General features: G+C 40.3%; 1 pseudogene; it reads right to left on the reverse strand.

Moving 5' to 3' along the window:
* Positions 1–1,581: 1,581 nt before the first annotated feature.
* On the reverse strand, positions 1,582–2,072 carry LOC138813491 (large ribosomal subunit protein uL23 pseudogene; annotated as a pseudogene).
* Positions 2,073–6,093: the final 4,021 nt, after the last annotated feature.

Raw genomic sequence — 6,093 nt, forward strand, 5'->3', positions numbered from 1 at the left:
GCACAATGATCCTATCTGGATGGGTGTATGCTTCTTTTTTTTTCTTTTATGATGTTCGATATCTTTGAGATTACAGTACATTAAAATGCACCCAGAGCCTCCGGGAAAAATAAATATGGCATTTGTCTTGAACTCATAAAATGGGTCATACAAAAAGGAATTTAATAAAAATGATTACCACCTAAAAGCAATGCCAAAATTTAATTAGACATTTTTCATCCCCCAAAGAAAACGTTCTAACAACAAACCCTGTGAAAGTTTGCCCAGATTTATTATTGCCATACCTACAATGTTTTCTGAAAAAGTCTCATTTAATTCTTGAATGCGTGACCACCTAGTTCTGCAGGTAGAGAAAACAAATTTTCTCTTATCCTAAAATAACTTCTTTTCTGAAAGGCCAGTGGCAATCCATCAACTCTATCCTCTGGGATAATAAGGTTCCTTTCTCCTTCCCAGGCAGACGTTTTGGAAGATGCTGCTAGGCTCAGCCTGGCTGAATTACAGCAATGCACAGGGCCGAATTCTCAACCATCCCATGTCCCCATCCCTTTCTGTCATGGCAATGTTTCAGAAGGGAAATTAGTGCCCCTGCCAACTCTTATATTTTGTATAAGCCCAGATGTCACACTCTGCTAATGTCGTACTCGACTGTAATATTTTTATAACATAGTGGAGAAAACCAAAACTGAGCCAAATAGACACATTGCTGCCAGATGGGTGACCTTTATTTACTGATAAAAGTTTTTTTTAGATCATAAAACTTGAACTTATTAGAAATGAGCGGAGTTTTTAAGTTTACAAGTGAGCCCAATCTTCTCGCCCATTGAGAGTGGAAAAGAAGAGGAGGTTGAAGAGACCAGGTGTGTCCATACCCAGATGTCCTCAAGGAACAGGCCAGATTGACCTCCCACCCTGGCTACACACAAGGACAGCTAGAGTTGTCTCTGGTAGAAGGAGTCATGGCACAAGCTCTGTGATCCTGAGCCCTTAAGCAGACAGCCACCTGCCTTCTAAGCATTCTGAATTGAGGATGCCTATTGTGCTTACTGTGGATCCTGGATTGTCTTCTCCCGGTGCCTCCAGCCTGAACAGAAGATAACACAGACCATGTGCTTTCCCAGGCATTCCCTCAGCCTCCTTCCCAAAGCCAGGCCTGCACACTGGTGGAAATCCTAATTAGCTACTCCTGTTACTGTTATTTGAATGAAGGTGGTTATTCCACCTGCATGTGTCCTTCATGTATTTCCTTCATGAATGTTTTCTGTTTTGACTCACATCTCTTTTCTGCTTTTGGAATTGGTTCTGAATGTTTGTGCATGGTTCATTTTCTCATTCTAATTTAGAATGAAATATAACTCAGAATGCTCTGTATATTCATCAAGACCTGGAAAATGGAAATAGGCAGTCTTTCATTGTCATCAATAGTCTACTATTTCAAAAGCAATCAAGTCTTGCCAATGTTTTTTTTCCCCCTTGCTTTTCTATCAGGACATTACAATAAAAAGTGCTACTTATTTGTTAGTAAATTTGGCCTCACACCTCCAAATCACATGACTTTTTTGGTGGAAAAAAATTTATATTTATAATTTGCCAGCTTGATTCAGTTTAGATGATTCCAATTTTGTTGGCAACATCTAAAGCATTGTAATCAGGAGCCAGTCGAACATATGCCTTCTTCTCTCCATCAGGTCTGATCAGGGAATTGACCTTAGCCACATCAATGTCATAGAGCTTCTTCACAGCCTGTTTGATCTGATGCTTGTTGTCCTTAACACCCACAATGAACACAAGTGTGTTGTTGTCTTCTATTTTCTTCATGGCTGACTCAGTGGTCAGGGGAACTTGATGATAGCATAGTGGTCAAGCTTGTTTCTCCTCAGAGCACTCTTTCCAGGGTATTTGGGCTGTCTTCAGAGCCGTAGCGTCTTGGGCCGCCAGAAGGTGGATGAAGTGCGGATCTTCTTTTTGTGGCTGTGGACACCTTTCAACACTGCCTTCTTGGACTTCAAAGCCTTTTCCTTGGCTTCGGCTTTAGGAGGGGCAGGAGCTCCCTTCTTTGCTTTCGGTACCATCTTGGTGAAAAGCAGACTTTTAAATTTTACTATGTTTAGCTTACCAATAACCATTTTCTCATCAGAAAATTCAGCTCTTTATCCAATCACATTGTAATATATCCCAAGCCTAACCATTTAGCTCCCCCAAATAATCCTCTAATTCAGACATATAGAGACATCAACCCCATGTTTCTGTTTTCTCTCTGTTTCCCTTTCAATATTTAGGGTCCTAAAATGCAATTCTAATTGTTGATCGTGCTTATCTCTACCACAAAATTATCACCCCATCTCCACCAGCCAGAATGGATAGTTAGACACTATGTTTCAAGATTTTTACGATGAAAATATCATTGAGTAGGTAGATATATTTGAACTGGCAACCAAGTTCCCTGAGGCTGGTGAGAGACATGTAAAATATTCTATACCTCTGCAAAGGAGAGGAATAATGGCCTACAAATACCTAGATTCTTGGGAATCCCAAAGAGAAATACAAAAAAATAGAAGTGAAACACAGTGAAGTCCAACGATTGACATGAGTCTTTAGCACTGACAATGTGCTGCTGTTTGTTACTGCATGGGGCTCAAAATTTGGTGGTTCCATGAGACCTTCTCTTCCAGTCCTCCTGATCACACTCTGTGTGTGATAATCGCCAAAGGCCTAGAGCTGGACTCATAGACTATCGGTGAAGCAAAGGCCTTCAATTCCTCAATTTATTTTCTCCCCTATTATGTACAGCACTGGGATCGGGCTCAGTGAAATGTACTTAAAATCAGTCCTAGAGTTCAGTGAGAATGCAATAAGTGGTGTTGAATATAAGGATGAAAGAGAAGAAAATGCGACCACCGAATATAACCTTGAGGCCACCATCAAGAGAAGCACAGTGCACGCATGCCTATACCTGTAAGACATAAAATAATTAGAAACAAAAGCTTCCTTTACTGTGGTATCTGCAATGCAGAGATCACAAATCTTACCTTTCTCTCCTTTCATTATTTGTTCCCACCGTGATATTAAAGATAGAATTACAAAACTTCTAGCAGCCTGTAAGTAGGAGGAACACTTTTTGAGTAATTACTATTTGCCCGCCAGCACCCAGGTGTATAAAAATAACTAGAATTCCCTAGAGTGATTTATACATAGCTTCATCATGCCTATCTCTAACCATGATTCTTTGGAAAATTAATCTCTTACACGTAACTGGAACCATTTGCTAAAGCACATATGCTTAACGACACAAAACAAAAATGTAGCAGGAGTTTATTCAGAAAATCCCTTTCAGCAAACGCTTACCTGTGTGTTGCTACCAAGTATCCAGAATTAAGTCTGTAAAGCCCGTTGCCATGTATCCCTATACAAATCACCATAAAAGCCTTTTCTAGGAACATCTACTCAGCAGTTTGTTTTGTAAGCTAAATAAATAACACCAGATGCACACGTGGTAGTGGCAGCCCAGCCATCAGACTCAGTCTAGCCATTGCTCAAGTTTATCTGCAGCCTCTTTTTCCCATTACATTCCTGCTCTTAAAGCAGAGCTCAGTCATTTGTTTTTTAATCTGTCGTGCAAGTAATTTCTCTTTGCCTCACGTATAAAGACTCCTTCCAGTTTCAAAGACTAATTTCTAAATTGTCTCTTATCTCTTTCTACTTTCTTCACATATTTCTCCAACCAAGTATTTCCAGCACTTCATCAACCACGCTACCCTGTGGTTTCTTTACATTTCCTCCTTCCAATGCAAATTGCCACCTTTAAGAAACTTTCAACTCGTGGGCCACAATATCCAATATTTTGTTTCTCTTGGTAAGCAATGCTTTCCTCCAATTCAGTTTGCTAGACGTTTGCTCTCCATGGACTACATTCTTCTGATATTTGGGATGGGTGTTACCTCTACCCCTCTGCAGAAAGATACCAAATACTTGGAGCCACATGTCATTTTTATTTTGGTATGCCCTGCTGGGCCAGTTGCTCATTGCATCTCGGGAGTCTGTGTGGCTCACAAAGGCCTCACACAGCCCCTTTCTGACCTCCCCTGGTTTCTCAAGGTCAGCTTTGAGACTGAATCCTAACTCTTCTGGAAAGACTGCAGGCTCCCATTCTCCCTGTGATGATGCTCTCACTGCAGGTGGAATGTAAACTCAGGAGACCGTGGCAATAAAGACTTCCTGGGTGAAGTCTAACATCGTTCTGTGTACTGAACAGTAGGCTGATGATGCTCACTCTTTTTAGGTTGAATGAGGAGGGCAGAGGGTGGAGGAATGAAGTCAAGAATCCAATGTATCCTACAGAACAAGAAGATTGAGGGAAGGGGTGGGTGAGAATCCTGAAAGGCATGACACTGGTCATGGTGCACTGTGTTCATAAACTGCTTTGTCAAATGGCAACTCCTTTGTATAACTACTCAAAGATAATTTTAAAAAATTAATGCTCTCCATGCGTGTGGACTGGGCACCTCTGTACTTTTGTGTCTTCGTGATTCGCTCTCACGCAGAGTTCATAGACAAGTTAAAAGGACTATTGTCGTACCACCTTTCCTAAAGCCGTGAAATCTTTGCAACACTACCTTAGTGGTTTTCTTCCAGTCTGGATCTTCTAACAGGTAAACAAGGAATTCCCTCTAATTGTTAGACACCATCAATCCCTTTCCCCAGTCTTCTTTATCTTACTGTGTGTCATCAACAAATGAGATACATTTTGAAGATGTATGGATATTTTTTCCTCTGCTCACTTGATCTCATCATTGCTTTTTAAAAATTTTTCATGAGCTCTAAAGACTATTTTTTTTCCTCAGTCCTTCTTGTGTAATTTACTCACTCATATACAAGTCATCTAGGCAAAGTATTGTTTTTACATGGCCAGGATTTATTATTATTATTATTATTAGAGGTAATATTAATATAGAATAGAAATAACAGTCCTCATAAACACCAAACTAATCAGCACTGAAATCTCTACCATGTTAGGAGAGAGAAGAATCCTTGCAGGAAACAGTGGATGTATTCAGGATGGCATTGTGCAGTGTACTTTAGTTCACTGCTGTATCTAAGTTCACTAGTATATCTAAAAACTGGAGAGTAAAACAGAACTGGGATTGTTCGAAGCTGTGCACAAGCAGCAGTTAGTTCAATGAAGTACTGCGAGGTGACCAGGTAGTCACAACAGGCAGTGGGTATCAAGGCTTCCTCAGAAATACTCTTGGACAGACTAGTTGAAGCCAGTTTGTGTACTTGGTGACTATTTTAGCAGTAGTTTAGAGAGATTTTGAAAATGGTTTGGGGGGAAAGCAGAATTATGGATCTCATCAAAGACAAGAGTAAGACCATTTAAAGGAAGAGGTGGGATTCTCTGGTAGAATTCAGGGACTGATGTGGGCAAGACCATGTGAGAAGACGTAGAATTTCTTTGAATGGCCAAACTTACCTGTTGGAGAATCAAATAGCAATAAGAAACAGATAATAAATGTACAGACTCTCTTTTCTCTTTTCAAGTTATTGTTCCTATAAAACTACGTGTCCTATTCATAAATGATTACTAGCTATCAGTAACTACATAAAGGACTTTAAACTTGTTAACTAACATACTCCTCTTAAACCATTCAAAGTCCAGAAGGAAGTCAACTAACTTGCTGAAGATCTTTAGCGAGGAAGTTTCAAGCCTTCCAGATTCTCTACAATGCATCCCTCTGAGCCTATGTGTCAACCTGACCGGCCTAAGAGATGTCTATGAGGTAGTAAACTTCATTTCTAGATGTGCATTTGAGGAAATTTCTGGAAGGTATTAGCATTCTAGTGAATAGGTAGGTAAAGCAGATCATGACCCTCACCAGTGTGGTTGCTACCAACCCACAGAGGGCCAAAGCAAACATAAAGATGAAGGGAGAGAGAAATCCTGCCCAAATGTATCTTCAGACTTGAACTGGATTATACCACTAGCTTTCCCGGTTCTCCAGTTGGCAGAGGGCAAATTGTGGGACTTCTTTTCCTCTCATAATTATGCTAATTTCAATTTCTATACTGTTTCTGGGGGGGGAGGGGAGGATGTCT

The sequence above is a fragment of the Dipodomys merriami genome, unplaced genomic scaffold, assembly GCF_024711535.1.
Source record: "Dipodomys merriami isolate MVZ:Mamm:240054 unplaced genomic scaffold, mDipMer1.0.p SCAF_6, whole genome shotgun sequence".
NCBI classification, from domain to species: domain Eukaryota; kingdom Metazoa; phylum Chordata; class Mammalia; order Rodentia; family Heteromyidae; genus Dipodomys; species Dipodomys merriami.